Raw genomic sequence first — 27666 nt, 5'->3', positions numbered from 1 at the left:
TTAATACAAGCAATGCACTTATAATAGTGCTTGCATGAGCAGGCATACATTGAAGTGTAAGGATGTAATAAAAGAAATATTTGTTTGCCAAACTCAAAATTTATTTTGGTGATTTGCTTCTTTTTTTTATTGTAAAAGACCAAAGGTTTCAAGAATTGTAGAATGTCAGAACTGAAATGAACTTTTATTCCACAGATTTGTAAATGAGACCCAGAGAGTTGAGTTTTCAAAGCTACCGATGCCAGGTGATAAATTTTGCATCTAGAAACCAAGTTTCCTGCTTCTGGACCACGTGCTTTAGCTGCAGGAGGGCGCCCAATGCTGTAAGAACGATGCTAGACACTGAAACCGCAGTAGCCTGACTTTGCCCGGAGCTCCTTTGGCACTGCAAAGGCAATCTTAGACTATTTCATTCATTCATTCGTACACCCACTCCACCACTGATTTGCTGTCCTTAGAAATAGTTCTTGTTTTTAAATGACCTCAACTGCAATTGGAGCAATAAAATATGCAGAGGTAACATTATACAATCACTTGCACAATGTTAAAAGTGTTAGAGGGCTTGGGCATCTGCTATATATCCAATAATAACCCCAAGAGAGTTTATGATAAAGTTAGTTAATTTATGAATGACTGAAATGAATGAAGCCAAGCAAGGAAAAAGATGCATGGAACACTTTGGATATTCAAATAAACAAAGCATAATACCTGGCTAGAAATCAGGAGAGTGTTCATAGAACATGGAGTTAATAGTATTAGATGTGGACCCTGAAACATGATGGTAAGAGAATTAGAATAAAACTCTTCCTCTCCCACCCATGAAGAATTGATTTTATTTTTTTGAAGTTTAATTTTATTTGAAAGGCAGAGAGATGGGGAAGCGGAGAGGAGAGAGGACGGGGGCGGGGGGGGGGCGGAGAGCGAGCTTGTATTTGCTGAATCACTCCCAAATGGGTGCAACAACTGGGGCTGCCAGGCCAGGAATCTAGATCTACATCTGAGTGGGTCCAATCTTCCTGGGCTATCATCCATTTCTTTCTCAGGTACGTCAGCATGGAGCTGGATTGGAAGTGGAACAACTGGACTCTTGGGACTTGAAAGGGCACTCTGATAAGGGATGCTGGCATTACAATGGCTTAATTCACTATGCTAGCCCTGAAAAATTACTTTTTAAAATATAAACATAACCATATTTGAGGGGTCTTCAAAAAGCTCATGTAAAAACATTATTATAAAAAACTATGCACAGATTTAGGCCAGCGCTGTGGCTCACTAGGCTAATCCTCTACCTGTGGCGCCGGCACCCCAGGTTCTGGTCCAGGTTGGGGTGCAGGATTCTGTCCCGGTTGCTCCTCTTCCAGTCCAGCTCTCTGCTGTGGCCCGGGAGGGCAGTGGAGGATGGCCCAAGTGCTTGGGCCCCTGCACCTGCGTGGGAGACCAGGAGGAATCACCTGGCCTTTGGCTTTGGATCGGCGCAGGGCGCCAGCCGTAGCAGCCATTTGGGAGGTGAACCAACGGAAGGAAGACCTTTCTCTCTGTCTCTCTCACTGTGTAATTCTGCCTGTAAAAAAAAAAAAAAAAACTATGCACAGATTTCAAAATATTTTTGAACTAAAATATACTTGTCTTTAAAAATTTATTAAAATGAGAACAAATTTGATATATTTCATAGGTGCAATTCTAAGAAGACAACCAATCATATTTCCTTCCTTCTTTCCTTCCTTCCTTCCTCCCTTCCCTACCCTTCCCTTCCCTTCCCTTCCCTTCCCTTCCCTTCCCTTCCCTTCCCTTTCTGCCTTTCTGCCTTTCTGCCTTTCTGCCTTTCTTCTTTTTCTTTCTTTAATTTTTGAAAAATATAATTTCAATCCACTCTATATAGAACCACTGGCTTAATTCAACACTAAGCACAATATTCAACAAGTATAAAGACCACAGTTCCACAGACGTATAAACAAGAGCTAAAAACAATTAAATCACAAAAGTCTGTTTTGTTAATTTACAGTTTTTTTTTGTATTCTGTATTAACTACTTCAGATAGGAGAAAACATGATATTTGTCTTTTGAGGCTGTCTGATTTCATTAAGCATGATGATTTCCAGTTGCATCCATTTTGATGCAGAAGACAGGATTTCATTCCTTTTCATGGCTGAGTAGTATTCCATAGTGTATATATACCACTTTTTGTTTCTCTGGTTGACAGCTGATGGACATCTGGATTAACTTCCATATCTTAGCTAGGGTGAATTAAGCTGAAATAAACATGGGGGGACAGAAAACTGTTTCATATGCTGATTTCAATTCCTTTGGGTAAATTCCCAAAATGGGATGGCTATGTTGTGTTGCAGAACTCTTTTCAGATTTTTGAGGAACTTCCATACTGTCTTCCATAATGGTTGTACCAGTTTATATTACCACCAATTGTGTATTAGTGTACCTTGTGTCCCACATCCTTGTCAGCATTTATTGTTTTTTGATTTTTGGATGATAGCCATTCCAACTTGGGTGAGGTGAAATTTCATTGTGGATTTTATTTGCATTTCCCTAATGGCTAGTGAAGCTGAGCATTTTTTTCATGTCTGTGGCCATTTGAATTTCATCCTTTGAAATATGCTTGTTAAAGTCCTTTGCCCATTTCTTTTTTTAATTTTTTATTTGACAGGTAGAGTCACAGACAGAGAGAGAGAGACAGAGAGAAAGGTCTTCTTTCCATTGATTCACCCCCTAAATGGCCACCACAGCTGGAGCTTCTCCGATTCGAAGCCAGGAGCCAGGTGATTCTTCCTGGTCTCCCATGCAGATGCAGCGGCCCAAGCACTTTGGCCATCCTCCACTGCCTTCCTGAGCCACAGCAGAGAGCTGGACTGGAAGAGGAGCGACTGGGACTAGAACCCGGCACCCATATGGGATGCTGGCGCTGCAAGCGGAGGATTAACCAAGTGAGCCAAGGTGCTGGCCCCAGTCGTTTGCCCATTTCTTAACTGGATTGTTTGTTTTGTTGTTTAGATTCTTGAGCTCTTTATAGATCCAGAATATTAGTCTTTTATCAGTTTGATAGTTTTTAAATATTTTCTCCCATTCTGTCAGTTGCCTCTTCACTGTGTTGAGTGCTTCCTTTGCAGTGCAGAAGCTTCTCAGCTTTATGTAATCCCATTTGTAAATTTTTATGTTTATTGCCTGCACTTCTGGGATGTTTTCCAAGAAGTCTTTGCCTATACCTATGTCTTGCAGAATTTCGCCAGTGTTTCCCTTTAGTAATTTCATGGTCTCAGGTTGTATATTTAGATCTTTGATTCACTGTGAGTTGATTTTCACATAAGGTCTAGTAGAGGACAGATTTTGTTTCATACTTCTGCTTGTGTAGAAGCTAGCACCATTTATTGCAGATATTGTCCTTTCTATAGAGATTGATTTTAGCTCTTTTGTCAGAGGTTAGTTGGTTGTTTTGGATTTCTCTTCTGTTCTATTTGTCTACGTTTCTATTTTTTGTGCCAGTACCAGGCTCTTTTGATTATAACTGATCTGTAGTATATTTTGAAATTTGGTATTGTGATGTCTCCAGCTATGTTTTTGTTGTATAAGATTGCTTTAGCTATTCATGGTCTCTTTTGTTGTCATATTCATTTTAACATTGTTTCTTCTGAATCTGAGAACAATGCCCTTCATATTTTGATTGGAATCACTCTGAATGTGTAACTTGCTTTTGGTAGTATGCATATTTTGATATTGGCATTGATTTTAAATCTGTGGACATTGAAGATTCTTCCAAGTATGTGTCTTTTGTATTTCTTTAATGTTTTGTCATTTTGATTGTAGAGATCTTCCACAGTGCTTGTTAAATTATTTCCAAAGTATTTAAATTTTTTTGTAGCTACTGTGAATGGTACTGATCTTACAAGTTCTTTCTCAGCCATGGCATTGTTTGTGTATACAAATGCTATTAATTTTTGTGTGTAGATTTTATGTCCTGGAACTTTACCATACTCTCTTATGAGCTCCTATAATCTCTTAGTGGAGTCTTTTGGTTCCCCATACATATGATCATATCATCAGCAAACAGGGATAATTTGACTTCTTCCTTTCCAATTTGTATCCCTTTGATTTCTTTTTCTTGCCTAATAATTCTGGCTAAAACTTCCAAAACAATATTGAATAGCTATGGTGAAGGCTGGCATCCTTGCCTCATTCTAGATCTTAGTGCAAATGCTTTCAACTTTTCTCCATTCAATAAGATGCTGGCTGTGGGTTTGTTACATATTGCCTCGATCATGTTGAGGAATGTTCTCTCCATACCAATTTGCTTAAGGTTATCATCATGGAAGGATATTGTGTTTTATCAAATTCTTTCTCTGCATCTATTGCAATAATTATATGGCTTGTATGCTTCAAGTTGTTAATGTGATGTATCACATTTATTGATTTGCTAATGTAGAACCGTTTGTACATACCAGGGATAAATCCCGTTTAGTCCTGTTGAATGATGTTTGTGATGTGTTGTTGGATTCGATTAGCTAGTATTTTGCTTGAGGATATTTGTATCTATGTTCATCAGTGATATTGGTCTGTACTTCTCTTTCTTTGTTGTATTTTTTTCTGGTTTTGGAATTAAGGTGATACTGGCCTCATAAAAGGAGTTTGGAAGGATTCCCTCCCTTTTGATTGTTTTGAATAGCTTGAGAAGAATTAGAGTTAGTTGTTTGAAAGACTTTTCTTTAAAAGTCTGGTAGAATTCAGCAGTGAAGCCATCCAGTTCTAGGCTTTTATTTGTTGGGAGGGTCTTTATTACAGATTCAATTTCCCTTTGGTTTTTGGTCTGTTTAGGTTTTCTATGTCTTCATGACTAAATTTTGGTAAAGTTTTTGTGTTCAGGAATCTGTGCATTTCTTATAGATATTCAAATTTGTTGGCATATAACTATTTGTAGTAATTCTTGATGGTTCTTTTTACTCCAGTGGTATTCATTATTACATCTCCTTTTTCCTCTCTAGTTTCATTAACTTGGGTCTTCTCTCTCCCCATTTTTTTTGGCTAGCTGGGCCAGTGGTGTTTATGTCTTATTTTTTCAAAAAACACAAGCTTATTTCACTGATCTTTTTTATTTTTGTTTCAATTTTGTTTATTTCTTCTCTAATTTTGATTATTTCTTTTTTCCTACTAATTTGGGGGTTGGTTTGTTGTTTTTCTAGGTTATTGAGATATATTGGCAGCTCATTTATATGTTGACTATCCAATTTCTGATGTAGGTAGGCCACCAATTGATATAAACTTACCTCTTAACACTGCTTTTGCTATTTTGCTATTTTGTCTGTTGTACTGTCATCTTATTCATTTTCAGGGATTTTTTTTATTTCCCCTATGACCCACTGGTCATTCAGGAGCATGTTGTTCAGTCTCCACATGTTTGCATATTTCTAGAGATTCTTAATTTGTTTATTTCCAGCTTTGTTCCATTGTGATCAGAAAAGATGCATATTGTGATTTCAGTTTTTTTTTTTTTTTAATTTTGCTGAGACTTGCTTTATGGCCTACTATCTGGTCTATCCTAGAGAAACTTCCATGCATTGATGAGAAGAATGAGTATTCTTCAACTGTGGGATGAAAGGTTCTATGGGGGTGCCCAGCTCCCTGTCAACCCTCCCAGGTAGACTCAAAGTCAGTGGGGCATGCAGGTTTTGCCCTCTGATAAAATCTGGTTACACATGCACACAGAGCTGCCACAGTTCTACTGGTGTCAGAATCGCCCCTTTTCCCTGCTGTTGCTGGGCACCCTTTTGGGGGACGGGGAGAAAGAAATGTACTTTTCTTGCACTGGATTAGGCAGGTGCCCCACCCCTGCTGGGGCTCCAGGCTGGACTTAAAGGCAGTAAGATCTGCGAAGTTCCCCTTGAGCGATATCACCAGTGGCATGGACAGCTGCAGTGTGTTCTCACCTTGTTCTCTTCCAGTTCCTGGCTGTGGGGGTTGTGTGTGGTTCTCCACTCCTTGTTGTGCATCCAGACCTTGCATGGTGCACCCCCCCAGGTGTCCCTCTTCCTTCAGTAGAATTCACACTGCGATGTTTGCTCCAGCTCTCCCCTGGGAATGCATCTCCTCCACTTTTCCTCTGCTGTTCCCCTCATCTAGAGCAGCACATCTTCTCCCTAGTCCGCCATCTTGGAACCCCCCCCAAATTCTATATTGAGTATTTAGATACAGTTCTGACACCTCAATAATCTATTTTTTGAATTTCATTTTTCATTAGCACATACTAATACATTTTATGGATATTGTTAAGTATTTTACATGTATATAGCATAAACTGATCAAGTGAAGTACATAGCATTTATATTTCCTAATATTTTCTTTATATTTGGAGCCCACTAGCTCCTCTCTCCTAGTTCTTCATACAAGTATGTAAGACATTATTTTGAACTATAAACATATTAATAATACCTTGTTTTAAAATCAATGATCTCAGGCACTGTGGCTCACTAGGCTAATCCTCTGCCTGCGGTGCCGGCACCCCAGGTTCTAGTCCCGGTTGGGGTGCTGGATTCTGTCCCGGTTGCTCGTCATCCAGTCCAGCTCTCTGCTGTGGCCTGGGAGTGCAGTGGAGGATGGCCCAGGTTCTTGGGCCCTGCACCCCATGGGAGACCAGGGGAAGCACCTGGCTCCTGGCTTCGGATTGGCACAGTGCGCCGGCTGTAGTGCACTGGCCGTGGTGGCAACTTGCGGGGTGAGCCAACAGAAAAAGGAAGACCTTTCTCTCTCTCTCTCTCTCTCTCTCTGTCTCACTAACTCTGCCTGTAAAAAAAAAAAAAAAAAAAAAAAAAAAGAAGGAAAGAAAAAGAAAGAACCAATGATCATGGAATATCTTTCCATTCATATAGATCTTTGGTTTCTTTCATCTGAATGTCTAATTTTCTGCTTCATGATCCTGTACTTACTTTGTTAGATTCATTTCATTTTTGGATGCTATTTCAGATAAAATTATTTAAAAATATTTTAATTCCACTTGTTCATTGCTGGTTAATAGGAAAGCACTTGACTTTTGTATGTTAGGATATTAGTCATGTATCCTGAAAACTTGCTCTAATTGCTTTTAAGTTCCAGGAGATATTTTTGTGGATTACTCAGTAGTTTCTACATAGACAATCATGTCATGGAGAGATGAAACCTGCTGTCTGCTTGAGTGGGTGACCCTGATTCTACTCCAGGTCTTACAAAGAAATCCCTGGGATATTTTATCTTAATTAAAAATGGACTATCAGCTTGAAAATGAGATTCTGGGGTCACATGTTTGACCTAATGGTGCTAGTGGTTAAGACACTCGTATAAGAGTACCTGGATTTGAGTCCCAGCTCTGCTCTTGATTCTAGCTTCCTATTAATGTGGGAGACAACAGGAGATGGCTTCAATGGTTGGATCCCTGTCACCTATACAGGAGACCCTGGTTAAGTTTCCAAACCCCAGCTTTGGCCTAGCCCAATCCTAGTCATTGTAGGCATTTATTGAGTGAACCAGCAGAGGGGAGACCTCTGTCTCCCTCTTGGTCTCTGTCTCTGAGATAAACAAATAAATTAAATTCTAAAATAGGTTGTTTAACATCTGTTCAGTCAGAAACAAAAAACTGGGCAGGCAATTTTCCCTTCTACAAAACTGTGCTTATGCATGCAGAGGTGACGTGAAGTGGGTATTTGCATCCCCAATTCCACTGCTCCAATTCAACTGTTGAAGCCTTAACCCACAAAATGGTAGTATCTGTAGATGTGACCTTTGGTGGATAATTAGGGTTAAATGAAGTCATGCGGGGGGGCCCTCAAGATGGGAGTGGTGTCCTTACAGAGAAGGACATCATAGAGTTTATTCTCTCCCCATGCTTCCGTAAGAGGTCAGGTAAACACAATGGGAAGGGACCATCTGCAAGCCAGGATGACAGCTTTCACCAGGCTTGACCATGCTGGCACCCTGGTCTTACCTTCCAGCCTCCAGACCTGTCAGGAGGTAAATTTCTGTTGTTTAAGCCAGCCAGTCTATGCTATTTTGTTAAGATAGCCCAAGGAGATTAAGACAAATTAAGATACGTCCATGGCACCATTGTATGTTGGAAATACATAATATGTCTGTCTTCACAGGTTCATAATTAGAGAGTAATTATATTTATTTATTTATTTGACAGATAGTTAGAAAGTGAGAGAGAGAGACAGAGAGAAAGGTCTTCCTTCCGTTGGTTCACCCCCCAAATGGCCGCTACGGCTGGAGCTATGTTGATCCGAAGCCAGTAACCAGGTGCTTCCTCCTGGTCTCCCATGTGGGTTCAGGGGTCCAAGCACTTGGGCCATCCTCCACTACCCTCCTGGGCCACAGCAGAGAGCTGGACTGGAAGAGGAGCAACTGGGACTAGAACCCAGCACCCAAATGGGATGCTGGTGCCACAGGCGGAGGATTAATCAGGTGAGCCACGGCGCCAGCCCCTAGAGAGTAATTTCATCTCAGGATGAATCCTTTGGTCTTACCTACATTTGATATAGATATGACTTTGGACTTTAGAATCAATGCTGCAATGAATTAAGACTTCTGGGGTTGGAATGGAATGAGTATGCATTTTGCATCTGAGAAGCACATGAATTTCGGGGGGCAGGGTGTGGAATGTTAGGGACTGAGTGTTTTGTCCTCTCCCCTCCTGTCAATCATACATTAAAGCTGTGACTTTCAGTGTGATGGATTTTGGTGATAGCACCTTTGGAAGATAATTAAGGTCAGATGATGTCACAAGGGTGGGAACATTTTCAGAAGTGACACCGGATAGCTTTCTCTTCTCTCCCTCTCCTTTCTTCCCTTCCTTCCTGCACACATGCACACAAAGAAGTCAAGTGAGCACACAATGAGATGGCAGCTGCTTAAAAGCCAAGCAAAGAGGCCTCAGAACGAGGTCTGCCAGCACCTTCATCCTGGACTTCCCAGTCTCCACAGTTATGAGAAATAAACTTGTTTCTTTTTATAATCATAGAGTCTACGGTATTTTGTTATGACATGCCAAGCTCATGAGAAAGGAGGTAATATTTATTAAGTGCCAACTATATGTTAAGTACTGGGCCTCATTTAAACTTCGGAAAAAAAGCAGGAGGTAAATTATCAGTATTTCCAGTTTTCCAATGAGGAAGGAAAAGCTCAGCATCACAGTTAGTAAGTTAGGGCAGATAGTATATTGTCTTCTGCCCAAAGGACTGTGCCAATCTAGTCTCTCACCAACAGCCCCCATCCATTACCCACTTCCATGACTAGCCTCCGATCTTCTAAAAACTCCATGATAGGCCCATCTCACTGTAAGCTCTTGATCTCATTCCTTCCTTTTCTAAGCTAATGGCTAAAACTGGTGACAGCTTCTGAATTTGATATAAAATATTGGCTTTGAGTCTTCAATGCCAGCATGTACATAGCAACATGACTTTTTTTGATGGCTGTAGTTTATATTATCACATGTGCATCCCTCTTATAAGCACCATGTTTATTAAGCTAACCCCTATGCTCCATGAAGCATGTTTAGGTTGGAGCAAAACCTTCGCTATTGAAAAACAAAACAGGGAGTGGATGCTTGGCTTAGCAGATAAGATACCACTTGGGGTACCTGCATACTGTATTGGAGTCCCTGGGTTTGAGTTCTGCCTAGACATCTGATTCCAGCTTCCTGCCTACATATGCCCTGGGAGGTAACAGTTGATGGTTCAAGTACTTGGATCCCTGCCACCTATGTGGGAGATCTGGATTGAGTTCTAGCCTCTGGTTTCAGTGTGGCTCAGACCAAACTGTTATAGCCATTTGGGAAATTAACTGGTAGATGGGAGATTTCTCTCTCTCTCTCCTTCTCCCTCTCCCTCTTACACTCTCTCTGTTTCTCTTACTTTCAAATAAATTAAAAATATGTAAAATTTTAAAAGCACCAACAAGAATATTTAAATGTGGGGAGCAACTGGGAGCAACTCGGACTAGACTAAGTTACTGGAATTAAGACTTATTCTATGCATCTGCTTTCCCACAATATGGCGCTGAGAAGGGAAACAGCTTCTACACAGCTGCCTCCAGTTCAACCAATAAACTGTGGGACCTGCTCCTGATTGGAGGAGAGCAGCGTACTCGGCGTGTGGGTAGCAGAGTTGGGATTGGTGGAAGAGGACTATAAAGGAGGAGAGAGACGGCATGCACCAGGAACATCTAAGAGGAACACCTGTGCAGCCCCCGAGAGAGCCGGCTGGCGGTGTGCTGCTCCCCTGCGGAAGTGGGGAATGTGGCAGGGGGAACCGCCCTTCCACGGAGGTGGAAGGGATGGTAGCCAATCCGGGAAGGACCAGCAGCCAACCCGGGAAGGGTCAGTAGCCAACCCGGGAAGAACCAGCAGCAAACCCGGGGAGGGCCGAGCAGACGAAAGAACAGCTCAGGGTCCTGTGTCGTTCCTCCACGAAGACGGGGAGCGACATTTAAATAATGTTATACCCAGTATATTTGTCTTTGTGGCCCTGTGCGAACCAATTGGTAGAATACATTACCAGGAGAACTGATAGCTCAGAAGCCATATCAATTTTCTATATTTCTTGTAAGTCTTCCCTATTTAAAAATTTTCCATGTTTTCTTCTATTGTTTCTAAGATGTAAGATTTTTTTTTTTTCATTTACTTTTTGGTTCCACCAGAAGTTTATTTTGGCATAAAGACTAGTGAAATGTCCTACCTTTTTTTTTTTTTTTTTTGCTAACAGCTTTTATTGAAATGTCAATTTTTTTCTTCATTGATTTAAAATACTGCTTCTATTGTATGTAAAATCTTTGTGTATACTGGTCTCCTCTGGACTGTTCATACTAATTTCAAACTGTTAAATGTTCACATAGCAGAGTGCTAAGGTGCAAGGTGCTGGAATCAGAGTGCCTGAAGTCAAATCCTAACTCCGTGATCTACAAAGTAGATGAGTTGGGGCTAGCTACAAAAAATGGCTTTGCTGTTTAGCTTTCTTATCTCTGAAAAGATAAGATGTCAAACTACTATTGGCTATTGGCTTCCTTACCTAAATCCAGACTTTGAGGGTGGGTAGAAAAGAGAATGTAGATGAAGAATCTTAATTATACTCAGAAAGTAACCAAAATCCATGAGGAATCTTGGGAAACAGATGCCAGGTAACAGTGACTTGGAGAGGTGCAAAATCAAGTGCAATCTTTTTTATCTTTTTTAAAATGTTTATTTTTATTTCATTTTATTTCTTGCTTTTATGGATTTTTCAAAAATTTTATTTAAGTTATACAATTTCATGTATTTCATATATACAGATTTTGGAACATAGTGACATTTGCCCCCACACCCCCTCCTACTATGCTTCTGTCCATCTTCCTCCCTCTCACATTCCCACACTTACTTTTTTTTTTTATGTTTTGACAGTCAGAGTGGACAGTGAGAGAGACAGAGAGAAAGGTCTTCCTTTTGCCGTTGGTTCACCCTCCAATGGCCGCCACGGCTGGCACTCTGCGGCCGGCGCACCGCGCTGATCCAATGGCAGGAGCCAGGTGCTTCTCCTGGTCTCCCATGGGGTGCAGGGCCCAAGGACTTGGGCCATCCTCCACTGCACTCCCTGGCCACAGCAGAGAGCTGGCCTGGAAGAGGGACAACCGGGACAGAATCTGGCGCCCTGACCGGGACTAGAACCTGGTGTGCCAGCGCTGCAGGCGGAGGATTAGCCTATTGAGCCGAGGCGCCAGCCTCCCACTCTTACTTTTTACAAAGATCTGTTTTTAGTTTACTTAATGATCATATTGTTAACCACACACTAAGTAAAAGATTTCAACAGATAGTATGAATAAGAAGGAAAATAAGAGAAAAAAATTCCCACTCTTCCTCAATGGAAGAGATAAGGGCTTTAAACAATCTCGAATCTCAAAGGCAGAGTTATGAGGTGGGGGAGACAGAGAAAGAGGTCTTGCATCTGCTGGTTCACTCCCCAAATGGCTACAAAGGCCAGGTAGGAGCCAGGAGCCAGAAACTTCATCTGGGTCTCCCATGTGGGTGCAGGGGCCCAAACATTTGGACAATCTTCCGAGGCTTTCTCAGGCACATTAGCAGGGAGCTCAATTGGAAGTGTGGCAGCAAGGACTCCAACCTGAGCCCAAATGGGATGCGGGTGCTGCAGGTGGCAGCGTAACCTGCTATTCCACATTGCAGGCCCCAAGATGAACACTTAGGAGGAAGCCTGGGGTGGAGAGGGAGGCAGGGTTCTAGTTTTACCCTGTTTTATTGCTCATGTTGATCTAGGTGGAGCCTGATCTGAGAGGTGAGATTAGGAGACTGAAATTGGTTTGGAATGGAATTACGTATCCCTAATTCAAATTTGTAAGTATGGTCTGAATTTTTCGTTCTGCATGAGGAATATAGGGTGTTCAGAGCCTCACAAAATATGGGCATCAAAACACAAAGCAAATAATAGTATAGCTGAAGTAGTATGAGGGTACTTAAAAATATTCAAAACTAGAATTGAACTATAAGTTAATTTTAGTGCAAAAATTTGAAATCCTTGGATATAATGAGCCTTCAAATGGTTCACAGACAAAGCATATTAGGAAAAAACTATGTATGGTTTTCAAAATTTTTTTGCACTAAAATGAACTTATCTTTTAATTCCTTATTCCCACAAACCTTGTTGACATGTCCTCATGTACGATGACGCTGGGACCGCCAGGATCACTCTGTCCTTGTTGTTTTCCCAAGGAAGAACAAGGCAGCATTAGCTGGAGGCAGCAGGATCTTGCTGAAGGCTCATGGATGGGTGATTGCCACTAAGGTAAGTGAAATATTCAGGTTCCACGGCTGGCAGGTGGCCAACTCACTATTGGAATGTGATTTTTTTTTTCACTATAAAAACTGGGTTCTTTCTGCTATATAAGCTTTTCTATTAGTAATGTCAACAATACCAGCTTTCCCATTACATTCTAATACAGAACACATTTGTACCTTAAAGTAGTTCTTTTGAGTAATAATCAATGCAATAAAAATCTAAAAATGTTTGATCAAAGGTACAGAATGTTGAGAGAGGGAGATATTTAGTTGCTTGATATTTTCACATTTCTGGATAAATGTGCTTTGTGGACAAGTAAGTTGAAAGCTTGGTAAACTAATTAGAGACTTTATGGAGAGAATGTGAGAGAGAAACAGCGAATGAGCGAGAGCGAGCAACTCTGATGGAAAACATTACTGAAATACAGCCAGAAAATTTCCATTGTCTAGTCCACTGAGCATTGTTTAGTCAAAATCTTTTTATTGAAAGCATAAGAAATCAAATTAGTATTCTATAGTGTATATAGACCACATTTTCTTTATCCAGTCATCAGTTGATGGACATCTGGGTTGATTCCATATCTTAGCTATTGTGAATTGATTTGCAATAAACATGGGGATACAAATAACTCTTTCATATGGTAATTTCATTTCCTTTGGGTAAATTTCCAGGAGTGGGATGGCTGACTCATATGGTAGATGTATTTTCAAATTTCAGAGGAATCTCTGTACTGTCTTCCATAATGGCTGGATGAGTTTACATTGCCACCAATAGTGTACTACTCAGCCATAAAAAAGAATGAAATCCTGTACTTTGCAGCAAAATGGATGCAACTAGAAACCATTAAACTTAGTGCAATAAGCCAGTACCAAAAAGACAAATATCATATGTTTTCTCTGATATGTGGAAGTTAATATAGAGTACAAAAATGCATAGGAATGAAATGGACATCTTGTGATTTGATTGTTGTTCTTAGCTCTTGTATGTATTTCTGTGGAACTGTGGTCTTTCCATTTTTTACTTGTTGAATGTTATGGTTAGTGGTGTTTTAAACCTGTGGTTATAGACTGGACTTAAATTATGTTTATGCAACAGATAAAAAGGAAGGAAGGGAGGGAGGGAGGAAGGAAGGAAGGAAGAAATTGAGGGAGGTAGAGTGGGAAAGAGGGAAATATGTTATCTCCTTAGAATTGTACTTATGAAATACTTGAAATCTGTTCTCTTTAGATTAATAAAAATTTAAAAATCAAATTAGGCTAGATTATCAAAAAATTAATTTTCTAGAAGAAAACTGAGTATTCTGTGGGCTCCAGGAAATATTTCAACAGTTGGTTCAAAGAAGCTTCCCAACTCAATAGCAAGAGTGCACAGATCTTTCATTTTGAGTCCCACCACTAACATGAGGGCTCTTCAAAAAGTTCATGGAAAATGTGTATTATGAAACAATTATTCTGGAATTTTTTGCACCATAATAAATTTCTCTTTTAATTCCATTTTATGCCATCTTTTTAAAGTAGCCTTGTGCAAGTTAACTACAAATCCTTAATCTTTGTATTTGTCCCAAGAGAGAATATAAGGTGATGCTAGCTTAGGTCAGACATCCACCACTGACCTCTACAGAAGGGAAGAGGCACACGGTGTGCAATAGTACCTATGGCTGACTTTCTGCTCCCAGATGGTCACTGCAGTCTCAGGTGCCACAGAGGTTAGAGATACTATGGGTCAGCTGCCTTTTCCAGATGATGGCATTTGAGGGAATTTAAGCAACTCAATCAATAGTCCGTGCAAGGCTTTGAATCGAGGTATGAATCAAGACTCCAAGAGGTGTCTGCTTTGGTCCTTCTTTCCCTTATTTCCTTGGGTATCACCTTTTTCTCGATTCTTACTTAGATCTGACACATTGTAGGGGACTTCTTTTTTTTTTTAAGATTTATTTATTTATTTGAAAGGCAGAGTTACACACAGAGAGAAGGAGAGGCTAAGAGAGAGAAAGAGAGAGAGAGAGAGTCTTTCATCTGTGGGTTCACTCCCCAATTGGCCGCAATGGCCAGGGCCACACTGATCCGAAACCAGGAGTCAGGAGCTTCTTCCGGGTCTCCCACATGGGTGCAGGGCCATCTTCCACTGCTCTCCCAGGCCAGAGCAGAGAGCTGGATCAGATGTGGAGCAGCCGGGGACTCACACCCATATGGGATGTAGGCACTGTAGGCAGCAGCTTTACACAGAACACCACAGTGCCGGCCCCATGCAGGACTTCTAATTGGCTCGATTGATCCTGAACTCACCACAAGAGATCTCCCCTAAACAGTTATGACTGTGCCATTCTTGTAATTCAATTCACAATTTCAAATGGTTTCCCACTGTTTATAGGCGAGATTCCTCATGATAAATACTAACTTGTGCTGATTATCCAGGAAGTATCCATAAGAAATCAGAATTATTGGGGCCTGTTTTCTGTTAGGGTAAAATTGAGGGATTAACTGAGCACCAGATAATCTCTTGAACTCCTATGCACACCAAAGTTTTCAAGGCCCTATAGCATTTGGCTTCAAGTTATCTTGCGAGCCTCATTTCTTGCACTCCATGATATAAACCTACCTTTACGTTTCCATATAGTCATACAGTTTTGCCATTAGAAGTATATTTTCATATCATTTCAGAAAGCATCTAGTTCACTATACAGGACCAAAGAGCTCTTTTATTCTCCTCAAATGAATTTGTCAATGCAGCTCTTAATATTCCATAAGGTATCATTGATTTGGTAATTTAATGAAAATATTTATATACAAATATTCCACTAAAATATGAATGCTAGACACCAACAATTTTATTCAGCCATAGATGTAATCTTAGAATAAAATATGGTGAAAACACACAAATGAGTAGAACATAAGAATATACTAGACAAGCATGTACAATGGAGGAATTTGATTATGTATGTCTCTAGAGATAAAATTTCATTGGAATTATCTTCTCCCCATCTTGTTTTATTTCAAAGGCCTTTCATATAGTTCCATGCTTTTTTATGTTGGAAGTTTATCACTAAATATAACTCTTATAATCTTAATTACTCACATTTTTTAAAAATAAGATTTGAAATAATGGAATACAACCAATCATTGCAAAATGTCACAAAATTCTAAACTCTACTGGATGCTTATGAGCTCAGTCATCCTAGATAGTTGCTTTCTGTATAGCTATTCTTGTTAACAGCAGCATTTTTATTTACTTGTCATTTCAAAGGAAATTAATTATTCAATAATGAGTATGTTTTTATCAGAGAATAATGAAAATTATCAATATTCTTTTATGGTTGAAGATCTTCATTAACCTGTTCTCTTTATTCCATAATCATTTACTGAACAGGTATTAAACAAAGTCAACTACATAGGCTCTATATAGGACTGAAATTCTTTCATTTTTGTTTCTAGGTAATTTAAAACTTCAATATTGATACTCCCTTTAACCAATGAATTATTTAAAAGTGGCTTAAAATATGCTTGACTTATGTTTAAAATAAATTAAAGCAATTTTTTTTTTTATTACTTGCGAGAAGGAGAGAGGAAGAGAGAGGATGAGAGAGAGAGTGAGTGAGCACGTTCCGTCCTGCATTGCAGTCCCCAGATGCTGCAGCCCTCCATGGTTGGCAAAGACCTAACTACTTGCATCATCACCTGATGTAAGAAGCTGGAATCAAAAGCCAAGCTAGAACAAAAACCCAGGTACCCTGATACGGGACATGGGGATCCCAACCAACAGGCATTCACCATGAGGCCAAATGCCACCCCAAACAAATTTTTACAAATATTTCAGAATGTTATGTAACTTTCTAAAGAATTATTTAACAATATAATATGCATTTTTGATACTTTTTAGTGTCTTTCGCTTCAAATTCTGTTTTGCCTAATATTGATGGTGCTGTCACAACTCTCTGTTAGTGCTTGCTAGGTATAGATTTTCAATAAAGATGTAGATTTGAATCATTACAGTTTTACCTCTCTTCAGTAAGCTGTACTTGGCTAGCATCTTAAAAACCCAATCTCATGGTTTACCTTTCATGAAACAAATTTATCCAATTCATATTTGCTGTTTGTTTAAATTGTATTTAGACCTATTCCTGCCATAATCTTTGGTGCTGTCCATTTAGCCCCCTTTCTCTCATTTCCCCATCTCAGGATCTTCATGTGTTCATGTGAGGTTCTTTTTCTTTGCATTTATTGGTTGGATAGCAGACTTCCTGACCGTGCTCCACCAGTGGTCCCATCAACTCTTTGTTTTAAGTGGCTAAATTTATATTGTTGACACTATCTGAAGTTAGTCACTATTTTCTTTCAGCTATCTTTTTTTAATAACAAATCTCAATTGTAATTTTTGACTTGCTTGTTTAAAACAGAAATGAGAACTGGGAAAAGCAGAGGAGGGTTAGAGGAAATGAAGTTATATTTGGAACTTCAAAGGTATAAAAACTAAAACCACAAAGACAAGATTCATTTATAGTCATTACATATTTATAGTCAATTGTCATATATGTTAGGAAAATGCTATAGGATAATGATTTCAAGGAATTGACTTCTTAAACTCAGATTCCCTCACATCTCAATAATGCAAAATTTTAGCTCACTGCCAAAGAAAAGAAAATCCTCCACATTCGTCATGCACTTTATAAAAAAGCACCAAACATAAAATAAAATAAAATAAAATAAAATAAAATAAAATAAAATAAAATAAAATAAAATAATCGAAACAACTTCTAGCTCTTTGCTCTGTCTGTTGTGGGCCCTGGCACCCCTCTTAAGCCATGAGACCTTTCAATTATCTTGACAATGCTTTCATTTTCCTCAATTCTTCATCAGCACCTGCACCTCCACCTTTCACGTTCTGAACTGACACAATCTGGGATTTTGGTACCAGTGTTTTCTAAAAATAATCTTGGAATCATATCTCACAGAAAAAAATTATTTTATGATTTTCTTTGCTAACCATGGCAGCTCCTCGTGAGATCTTGGACTCCTCGTCTTTGCATGTGTTCTTTAACATTCACAGAGGATCTATTAGGTTAATAAAAAACTGAATCCATGGATATTTGAAAGAATTATTTCAGCCTCACATTTCAATGACATATTGGCTGAATATAGACTTTTTCTTTCAGCCAACTGAAGACATTGCACCAATGTCTTTTTTTCATCTAGTCTTGTTGATGATGTAAAGCTAATGCCAAATCTGCTTAGAATTACTTTGAACAGTCTTTTTCTCACCTTCTCTTGAAGCTTCAATAGTTTCTCTGCATACTTGTGGCTTTTAGCATATTGAGCATATCCTTAACATTCGGAACTTTCATTACACTTTCACACGTATGGGGCCTTTTAATTTTGTGTGTGTATTTGTTCATTTGTATACTGCTCTTTAACTGGTAGAACATTTCAATCTGAAGACTTAATATGTTTCTTCAATTACAATAAATTCTATTGTATTATTTCTTTGTATTTCACCTTCTATTCTTATTGTTATCTTTTAGATAAAGATTATTACTTACAGAACTTTCTTCTATGTCTTTTAAATTGTTACCTCTTTATCACCTTGGGCTGTATGTCTAGGTTCTGTTGTCTAATTTCATATCAGGTTATCTAATTTCCTTATCAGTTGTACCCATTCTTCTGTTTGTGTCTACTGCATTTTTACTTTATTTGTTACATTTTTAGTTCCAAGGTTTGACTTTGATTGTTTCATGACAGATAGATCCCAACTCATTATTATGATTGCCAAACCTATATCTAAAACACTAATTAAACTTGTTAAGAAGTCTTTTTCTTACCATCTATTGATTTTTCATAGTTGTAGTTCTGTTGGGTTGTTATGTATTTTTCTTGGTGGCATCCAGCCAAATGTTGATTCTTGACAGTGGGCTCACGGTTGTGGTTTGAATTCCCTGCTGTACACTTTATTCTTCCATTCTCACAGCCAACCTTAGGGAGGCAGAGAAACGGATATTGATTGAAAACAGGACTTCCACTGTTTTCAGAGAGAGTGAAAAAAAAGCAGGATGTATTTTGGGTGGAGTATTTTGTAGGCCAGTCTTCTGAGCACAGTCATTTCATCTGGGCATTACCATGCCCTGCCTCTCTTTAAACTTGTCTCCTGTGTGCAGACAGATCTGAATGGGTGGAACAGAAGGGAGTGGGATTCAGCTGGTATGACCAGCATAGGCACCTCGACTCATTTCCCTGTCATTTCAATGCTCCTACCTCCTTGTACCCCAGGCTTCTACTACCTTTAGGCATGGGATGCCCTTGATGACGCTCCCATCTTTTGTAGAGTTCTTTCCAAAAGGCCCCAGCACGAGTTCCAGGTGGCAATTATCTACTTTTAGATTCTCAGAGGTTTCTCCTAATTTTTAATTAGCCAAAAATATCTCTGAATTTTGAAAACAAGCTATGTATTCACATACTTAAAAAAATCTAAGGCTCAGAGAGGAAGGCTACAGGGGATTGAGGGAGGAAAGAACTTCACTGCAATTTGTTTCTCATCTTGAAAGTGAAAGACTTTGTATTTTGGATAGCTTTCCTTTTTATTATTGATACTAGGGATAATAACTGTTATTCATGTTATAAATATTTACTACCCATGTCTTTTAGTTTTGTTTCAGGTATCTTCAGAGATAAAGAAATTTACATTAAAATATTTGTTTGAAAGGTAGCAAAAGAGAGACAGAGTGAGGGAAAGAGGGAGGGGAGGAGGGAGAGAGAGAGACAGAGAGGAGAGAGGAAAGAGGAGAGGAGAGACCTCCTATCTACTAGTTTACTCTCCAAATGACTGCAATAGCTAGAGCTGGGGCACATGTAGCCAGGAGCAATGGAACTCAATCCAGGTTTCCCACATGGGCAGTGTTGGGCCATCACCTACTCACTCCCAGGGTGCATATTGGCAGGAAGCTGGAATGGAGAGTAGAGCTGTGACTCAAACCCAGGCATTCTAACATAGGTTGCAGGCATTCCATATGTCTTAACCTCTATACCAAACAAACATCATCATACATTGTTATGAAACAAATCTGTCCGCTTTCTACTTAAACATTTCCAGTAGTGTGTCATGCTTAGAAGGCCTTCCTATTCCATGATTAGAAAGCAATTTTCAGCCGGTGCTGTGGCTCATTAGGCTAATCCTCCGCCTGTGGCGCTGGCACACCGGGTTCTAGTCCCCGTTGGGGTGCCGGATTCTGTCCCGGTTGCTTCTCTTCCAGTCCAGCTCTCTGCTGTGGCCCGGGAGTGCAGTGGAGGATGGCCCAGGTGCTTGCGCCCTGCACCCACATGGGAGACCATGTTCATTGGCATTTCGTGGGAAAAACCTGAGCAAACAGGAACACTGGCCCGGTAGGTGGCACGGCATGGCAGACTGTGTCCCATTCCTTTGCCACCAAATAACTCTTGTGAAAGTAGAATTCATTCTGAATGGCTTGAAGTTGCATACTTTAAGGCCTACATAATTCTGCTGAATTTAGAGACGTATTTAAATGAATTAATGTTAACCTTAAGGTACTTTTCTATTTTCTGTCACTCTGTAATAAATGACAAAATCAGGCACAGACTATTTCAAGGGACGTAGAAGGTACTATGAAGGAGTGAGGCACAAACACAGTAGCTTCAGGTTAACATGTTACACATTCTAAGAAGAGACTCAGATTTGAAAGGAGGAGATCCCTAGGCCAGCGCCCGCTGCTCACTAGGCTAATCCTCTGCTTGCGGCGCTGGCACACCAGGTTCTAGTCCTGGTTGGGGCACCGGATTCTGTCCCGGTTGCTCCTCTTCCAGTCCAGCTCTCTGCTGTGGCCCGGGAGTGCAGTGGAGGATGGTCCAGGTCCTTGGGCCCTGCACCCGCATGGGAGACCAGGAGAAGCACCTGGCTTCTGGCTTCGGATCAGCGCGGTGCACCGGCTGCAGCACGCCGCTCAGCAGCCATTGCGGGGTGAACCAATGGAAAAGGAAGACCTTTCTCTCTGTCTCTCTCTCTCTCACTGTCCACTCTGCCTGTCAAAAAAAAAAAAAAAAGCAATTTTTTACACAACCCCCTAACATTTCTTGGTTCAGCCTTTCATGTCTGGATAGAGAATCACTGAGGCTTTAATTTTTTATTTGGCATGAGGTTTGGTGTGCTTTCCACCCTCCCTTTTCCAAGTGTAAGTTTTTGTTGCAATTGTTCTTCTTCTCTGCATTAACTTATTTAGGGTGGGGGGATGGGATAAGCAGTTACGCCTTTTTTGGTTCATAGGTCATCAAACAATAAAGAACCATGGAGAAGGAAGTGGAGAGGGAGAAGAGGAAAGGGAGTACACTCAACTAGAGGCAGGAGTTGGAGGTGGGATATTGAATCCAGGCATCCAATATGGGATGTGGGCCTCCTAACTTCCCCGTTGAATACCTGCCCCTGGAGTTATTAACCTTGACATGAATGTAGCAATTGCACAGGATTTTTGGTCATCTGCCTTGGGAGGGAGATGAGTATGAAGAAGGGTATAAGTGGATGTAAGGTAGCCAGGGAATCAGATGGTGGTAGAGAATACTAATTGTTCACTAAAACGATTTTCCACACTCTTTCTGAGCATATAGCAAGAGTGCATCTTGAACCTACCTCACAGCTAGGCATAGGCATGCAACTCAGCTCTTCTAGCACAGTGTAGGCAGACAGGCATTCATGCCAGGCTCCCTTGTATGTCCTCATCTTTTCCTTTGAAGGCCAGATCTACTGAAGATATTTCAGCAGATACGGCTGTGGGTTATGAGGATTCTGGGTACTTGGAAGACTGCAGGAAGGAGGGCTTCCTGTTGACCAGAACAATTGCCTGGGACCAACTCTTTAGTGAGAAATCAGTTTCTTCGGTATTAAGATAGAAGAAAAGTGTGCGTTTGCTTTAGGTTTCTGGTAGACCCACTGCACTGAGGTAATGAGGTTTCTTTCCTCTCCTAATTTACCAAGGGGCTTGGAGTTGCTTTAATAAAGAATGGGCATTACATTTTATTAAAAAAATTATACCTGGCCAGCTCCGCAGCTCACTAGGCTAATCCTCCACCTAGCGGCGCTGGCACACCGGATTCTAGTCCCGGTCGGGGTGCCGGATTCTGTCCCGGTTGCCCCTCTTCCAGGCCAGCTCTCTGCTGTGGCCCGGGAGTGCAGTGGAGGATGGCCCAAGTCCTTGGGCTCTGCACCCCATGGGAGACCAGGAAAAGTACCTGGCTCCTGCCATCGGATCAGCGTGGTGCGCTGGCCGCAGCACGCCAGCCGTGGCGGCCATTGGAGGGTGAACCAATGGCAAAAGGAAGACCTTTCTCTCTGTCTCTCTCTCTCTCACTATCCACTCTGCCTGTCAAAAAAAAAAAAATTATACCTTAAAATATATCATATAGACCTTCCCTTTAAATATCCCAACATAATAAGTTATAATTATTACATCAATGGAGTACTTGTTGTAGAACTATATATAAACAAGATCATGATAGGGTATTCTTTTAATATAATGATAGACTTTTTTATAATTTTTTTCAAATATATTCAAATGTATTTTAGTTTGCAGGTTTTTTTTATCCCATCTTTGTCCATTTTGAAAAAAGAATACATGCCAGATACAAATTAAATTTTGCAGCATTTCATTGGTCTTTAAGAGTTCATTGTTAGTCACCAAAGCCTGGTGCCTTTATGAAGGATCCATATTTTTACTTTGTTTCAATTTCCTCTGTTGTTATTGATCTACTTGTGTTCTTTACATCTTCTTAAATCAATTTTTGTGTTTCCATTTTCTTAGTAATTCATCCTGTAAATTTGGATTGTAATGTTTGTACTTTGTCCTCTACTTTAATTTAAAGTGTTGCTCATGTAATTGGTTTTATCCCACTGTAAAATCTTGCTGTGCATAACTCTTCCTGATTACAGTTTCTAAGGGTCAGTGTATTGTCAGAGTGTGAGTTATGATGGACAAATTTTACCATTTTCTAATTTATTTGTATTTGCTTTTTTGGTATGAATTCCATCCTCCTGCTTTCCCTGACTTTATTTTTTTGTCTTTTTCTAATATCTTCAGTGCTATTCATTTAAAAAATTTTTTCATTTGTTAATTAGAAAGCATTTGTAGGTCATGAGATTTGCTGTGTCCCATGAATATTAACTCAGAATATTCTTTTTCTAATACGTGTGAATTCATAAAACTCTTCATGGAAAGTCTCCTACTATAATAACTGTGAAGAGTGCCTCCTGGCAACCACTTACAAGAGATCTTCTCATTTCTTCATGGATTTTGGAGGTATTCTAGGTCATCTCTCACTTTTTACAACTCCTATCAGGTGAATCAGTCAGGAACAAAGCCAACTGCACATCCTGCATGACCTGTTTGGTAGATACATTTTTATACATGGTGAATTCATTTCTTAGGAGCCTGTTAAATTTCATCTCTGCTGTACCATATTGCTGTTTATAAAATGGGTTCCAGCAATAACAGTTACTAGCTTTGTGGCATTTGGCAAGTATCTTCACTGCTCTGTGCTTCAGTTCCCTCAAATGTAAAGTCAGGTTACAAATGTAACACGGTATGGTTAACCTCACCATTGGATCGCTCATAGGATTTTTCCAAGAGTTAAGCATTCATAATGAACAGTGCTTATTATAGTTCTGAGGATAATGTTGGTGCCATATAAGTCAGCTATTTTTTTAACTACAATTTAGATGCAGGTTCCAATACTTACATTGAAAGTTTTATTGCTAATTTTCTTCTCATTACATTTTATAGATTGTAGTCATCTTTTTCCAAAGCCTCTGAAGTAGGTATAATATCTCTTCACATGAGAATCATAGAAATAACTGTTCAACGTCACAGTGTAGTAAGTGCTAGAACCTGGATTTGAATCCATATTTGTCAGCTTTTTAAATACAGGCCTTTTTCCTTATGTACCTCAGCATAGTGACCGCACTCTACAAAGTATGCCCCCAATAACATCCTTCTGCCATCACCAAAGCAGAACTTCGTTTTCCTTGGTACACTGCAAGACTGCACTTAGAGTTAACAGCATAGCACCACTGTCCTGGGTGTCTAATGGCATTAATGATTTGTGGCAACTTGGCTTACCCCAGATAATTTGTTAATCAATACCCAGCCTTTTGATTTTCTCCATGCAATCCCTGCAGTTCTCAGTTTGAAACAGATGTTTAAGATGGCATGTGTCTAGTTCGCTCAGAGAGCTTCCTGGCAACCTCTTGGCTTGAAGGTGCCAATAAGTAAATTTTATATATATATATACATACATATATATTTATAAAAATATAAAAAGCCAACTATTCAATATTGCAGAGGATCCCTGGAGTTAAGTTGTAACAGGAGGCTATGAATACTTTCTAAGGTAGTGACTAGAGAGGTAGTTGCTGGAAAAATTCTGTCCGGGTCCCATGAGAAACTTAGCCTCCACCTAGGTATCCACATCCACCAAGTGAGCCTTCCCAAGTCTCTGCAAGACAGCACACTCACTGTCCCTCCTCTCACCTCCTGCAGCAGGCTTGCATCACTCCGGAGGTGTCCTTTAGGGTTGGGTGTTTCATGTACTTGTTTACTCTCCCCAACAAAATGGTAACTCCCATATCTTTGCTTTTGCATCTGTGTCCTCCATATCCTCTCCCAAGTGGGGACTCTGTGGTCTATTTTGTTTGTAAATTGTGACTAAAAGATATATAACATCAAATTTATCATTTGAACCATTTTTAAGTTGCAGCTCAGTGGTATTGAGCACATCCACACTATTGTGCAACCATTACCACCACCACCACTTCGGGAACTCTTACACCATCCCAAACTGAAACTCCATGCACATGGAACAATAACACCCCATTCTCATCTGCCACCAGTTCCGAGCAACCACCATTTTACTCTCTATGAGTTTGACTTCTATAGGCACCCATGGAGGTAGAATCATACAATCTTTGTCCTTCTGTGTCTGACTTACTTCATTTAGCTAATGTCCTCAAGGGTATACATGCTTTAGCATGTGTCAGAATTTCATTCATTTTTAAGGCTGAATAATTTTGGATATATAACCAGAAGTAGAATTTCTGGATGATCCAGTAATTCTTTATTTTTAAAAAAATATTGATTTATTTATTTGAAAGAGTTACACAGAGAGAGGAGAGAGAGAGAGAGAGAGTGTGATCCGAAGCCAGGAGCTTTTTCCAGGTCTCCCACATGGGTGCAGGGGCCCAAGGACTTGGGCCATCTTTCTTTTACTGCTTTCCCAGGCTATAGCAGAGAGCTGGATTGGAAGTGGAACAGCCGAGTCTCGAACTGGTGCCCATATGGGATGCCGGCGCTTCAGGCCAGGGAGTTAAGCAACTGCGCCACAGCGGTGGCCCAGTAATTCTGTATTTATTTCTTAAAGATTATATTACTTTTTAAAAGTTTATTTATTTTTGCTTATTTGAAAGGCAGAGAGAGGAAAAAAGAGAAAGAAAGAAATACCAAGAACTTCCATGCACTGGTTCACTCCCCAAATGTATTCAACAGCTGGAGCTGGGCCAGGCTGTAGCCAGGAGCCAGGAATTCCATTTGAGTCGCCCATGTGGGTGGCAGGGACCTGAGTACCTAGGCCACCATATTCTGCCTCCCAGGTTGGGCATTAGAAGGAAACTGGATCAGAAGTGGAGCTAGGATTTAAACCCAAGCACTTGGATATGGGATGCAGATGCCGAGGCAGCTGCTTAACAAACTATGCCATAACGTATGCTCTTACTCTTTTTTGAGAAACTATGATACTTTTTCCCTCGTTTCTGTGCCATCTTACGTTCCTACCAGCATGCACAAGAACTCTAATATTGCTAAACTGTCCCAACACTTGTAATTTTATAAGCATTCTTCTGACTTATGAGAATAAATATTAGGATATTTAGAATTGAATTGCACTTGACAATCTTTTGTATACCTTAACAACTTTTGTAACAATCTTTGGTTTAAGTACTGTATCTCTATCACAAAAGAAGAAATTAAAGAAATTAAAGTTTGGAGATAGTTCATCACTTGTTCAATATTTCAGAGCTAATATATGGAAAAAACAAAACCATATAACCATATCTCAACCCCTGATTCCATCTATTGGTTGAATTAAGCAATGTATGTCTCTATGTATCTATGTATCTGTGTTCTTGGAGATTGTTACCTGCATTCTCTGTTCACTCTGAGTCATAGCGAAGGGCAGCTCCCTCATTGAGAAAGGACTTCAGGAAAGGAGATCTATTAATCTCCCCTGTCTTCCAAGGTACTAAATAAAGTAATTGGCTAAGTTAGTAGCAGGGAGCATTTAGGTTAAATATTAACTTGGTGGCTGATGCCCATGAGACATAAGAAAGGATTATCAAGGGATACTTTGAAATAATTCAAATCCTGAAAATATTTTATATTGGATTCCATCCCAGTGCATGACTGAAGGCACCCTTGTTCATTATTTGAAAGCAGGGGTTAGACTGGATGACTTTATATACATTTTCCCAGTTCTCTGATCCTACCCCAGAGTCTACCAAACAGAACTGTACTGTTCAGGACAGTCATTCTTTGGGGTTTAAAGATGGATCTTGTTACCTCAGCCCCTTCATTCTTAATCTCGAGTATGTAGACTCCATACTGAATTCCATTTAATACCCTAGGATTTCACCAAGGACTTGTGGAGAGGTCAGAGGTGACCAAACTCACTGGCAATTAGCTCTTTATATTAGTGTTGATCTGGTTTCACTCTGTGGTCCTGGAAAATTTGAAGATGTTGCAGTTTTGGCTTGAGATTAAAGGACACAGTGTGAGGGTCCAAACTTTATGAGTTATCATTGCTAGACTGGGGCATGGTAACTGTTCTAAGACAATGCTTAGAAGAAAGACACGGCCGGCGCCTCGGCTCAACAGGCTAATCCTCCGCCTAGCGGCGCCGGCACACTGGGTTCTAGTCCCGGTCGGGTCGCCGGATTCTGTCCCGGTTGCCCCTCTTCCAGGCCAGCTGTCTGCTGTGGCCAGGGAGTGCAGTGGAGGATGGCCCAGGTGCTTGGGCCCTGCACCCCATGGGAGGCCAGGAGAAGCACCTGGCTCCTGCCATCGGATCAGGGCGGTGCACCGGCCACAGCAGCCATTGGAGGGTGAACCAACGGCAAAGGAAGACCTTTCTCTCTGTCTCTCTCTCTCACTGTCCACTCTGCCTGTCCAAAAAAAAAAAAAAAAAAAAAAAAAAAAAAAAAAAAGAAGAAGAAAGATACCCAGTGGGGGACTAAATTACTACGGTACTTATTTAGACGCTGCCACCAGCAAACCATCTGCCTTGGAGCAATCTTCAGGGCACGCAGAAACCTGTGTGGTGTCACTGATGCTGGGCAGTCCCTCCACTTTTCTGCAGAACAACTGTACTTGTGCTCTGTTTAGGGGCCCTGGAAGCAAGACCAAGTCTTCTGCCTTCAGTTGGCACATGTGTTCAATATCCACTATTTCTCAGTATTTTAAAGGAACAATCAGAGCTCCCCATCTCACACTTGTTAGAGAGATGAATAATAAACCTTTTTGAAAAGTCGTGTGCATTTCCTGGCACTTTAACAACCTTTTCAGGAGAATGTTGCAATTTAGGGGAAACTGTTTTAGGAAACATTTATGAAAATGCTTGCTGGGAAATTAAGGCAATATGCTATACAAACAGAAGTGTAGTCACTCAGTAAGTAATGTATATCGGAGACTAAAAAAGATAAAAAGAAGCAAATTATTGAGAAAATAAAGTACTGCCTCTCATTCATGTCCTCTTGCCTTTTCTGTTCCGTGAAGCTCTGTTGTTGGGATCCTAATCCCTTGACACCATAACGAGCGAATGAGCAACTGAGTTTAATGGGGTGGTCACTG

General features: G+C 40.3%; 1 protein-coding gene and 1 long non-coding RNA gene across 3 annotated transcripts in view; one reads left to right on the top strand and one right to left on the bottom strand.

The window, feature by feature from the left end:
* Nucleotides 1-168: 168 nt before the first annotated feature.
* LOC103347837 (uncharacterized) lies at nucleotides 169-26064 on the bottom strand. Of its 2 annotated transcripts, XR_011386767.2 has the most exons (4): nucleotides 25961-26064; nucleotides 23037-23153; nucleotides 18598-18748; nucleotides 169-1561 (listed from the first exon to the last, which is right to left on the bottom strand). It is a non-coding gene; the product is annotated as an uncharacterized LOC103347837 (long non-coding RNA). The 2 variants fall into 2 exon arrangements; XR_016230535.1 differs by lacking the exon at nucleotides 23037-23153 and having other exon boundaries at nucleotides 812-1561.
* The window catches only part of TDRD15 (tudor domain containing 15), a 99475-nt gene continuing 84474 nt past the window's right edge, over nucleotides 12666-27666 (top strand). The window contains exon 1 of the mRNA XM_089327788.1: nucleotides 12666-12791. The gene's annotated coding sequence lies outside the window, so the exon portion shown is untranslated. The remainder of the gene's footprint in view (nucleotides 12792-27666) is intronic.

This window comes from Oryctolagus cuniculus, chromosome 2 (genome assembly GCF_051225735.1).
Source record: "Oryctolagus cuniculus isolate XC-2025 breed Fujian yellow rabbit chromosome 2, ASM5122573v1, whole genome shotgun sequence".
NCBI classification, from domain to species: domain Eukaryota; kingdom Metazoa; phylum Chordata; class Mammalia; order Lagomorpha; family Leporidae; genus Oryctolagus; species Oryctolagus cuniculus.
The sequence above is the reverse complement of the archived record's forward strand: the minus strand, read 5'-3'. Positions and strand labels throughout refer to the sequence as shown.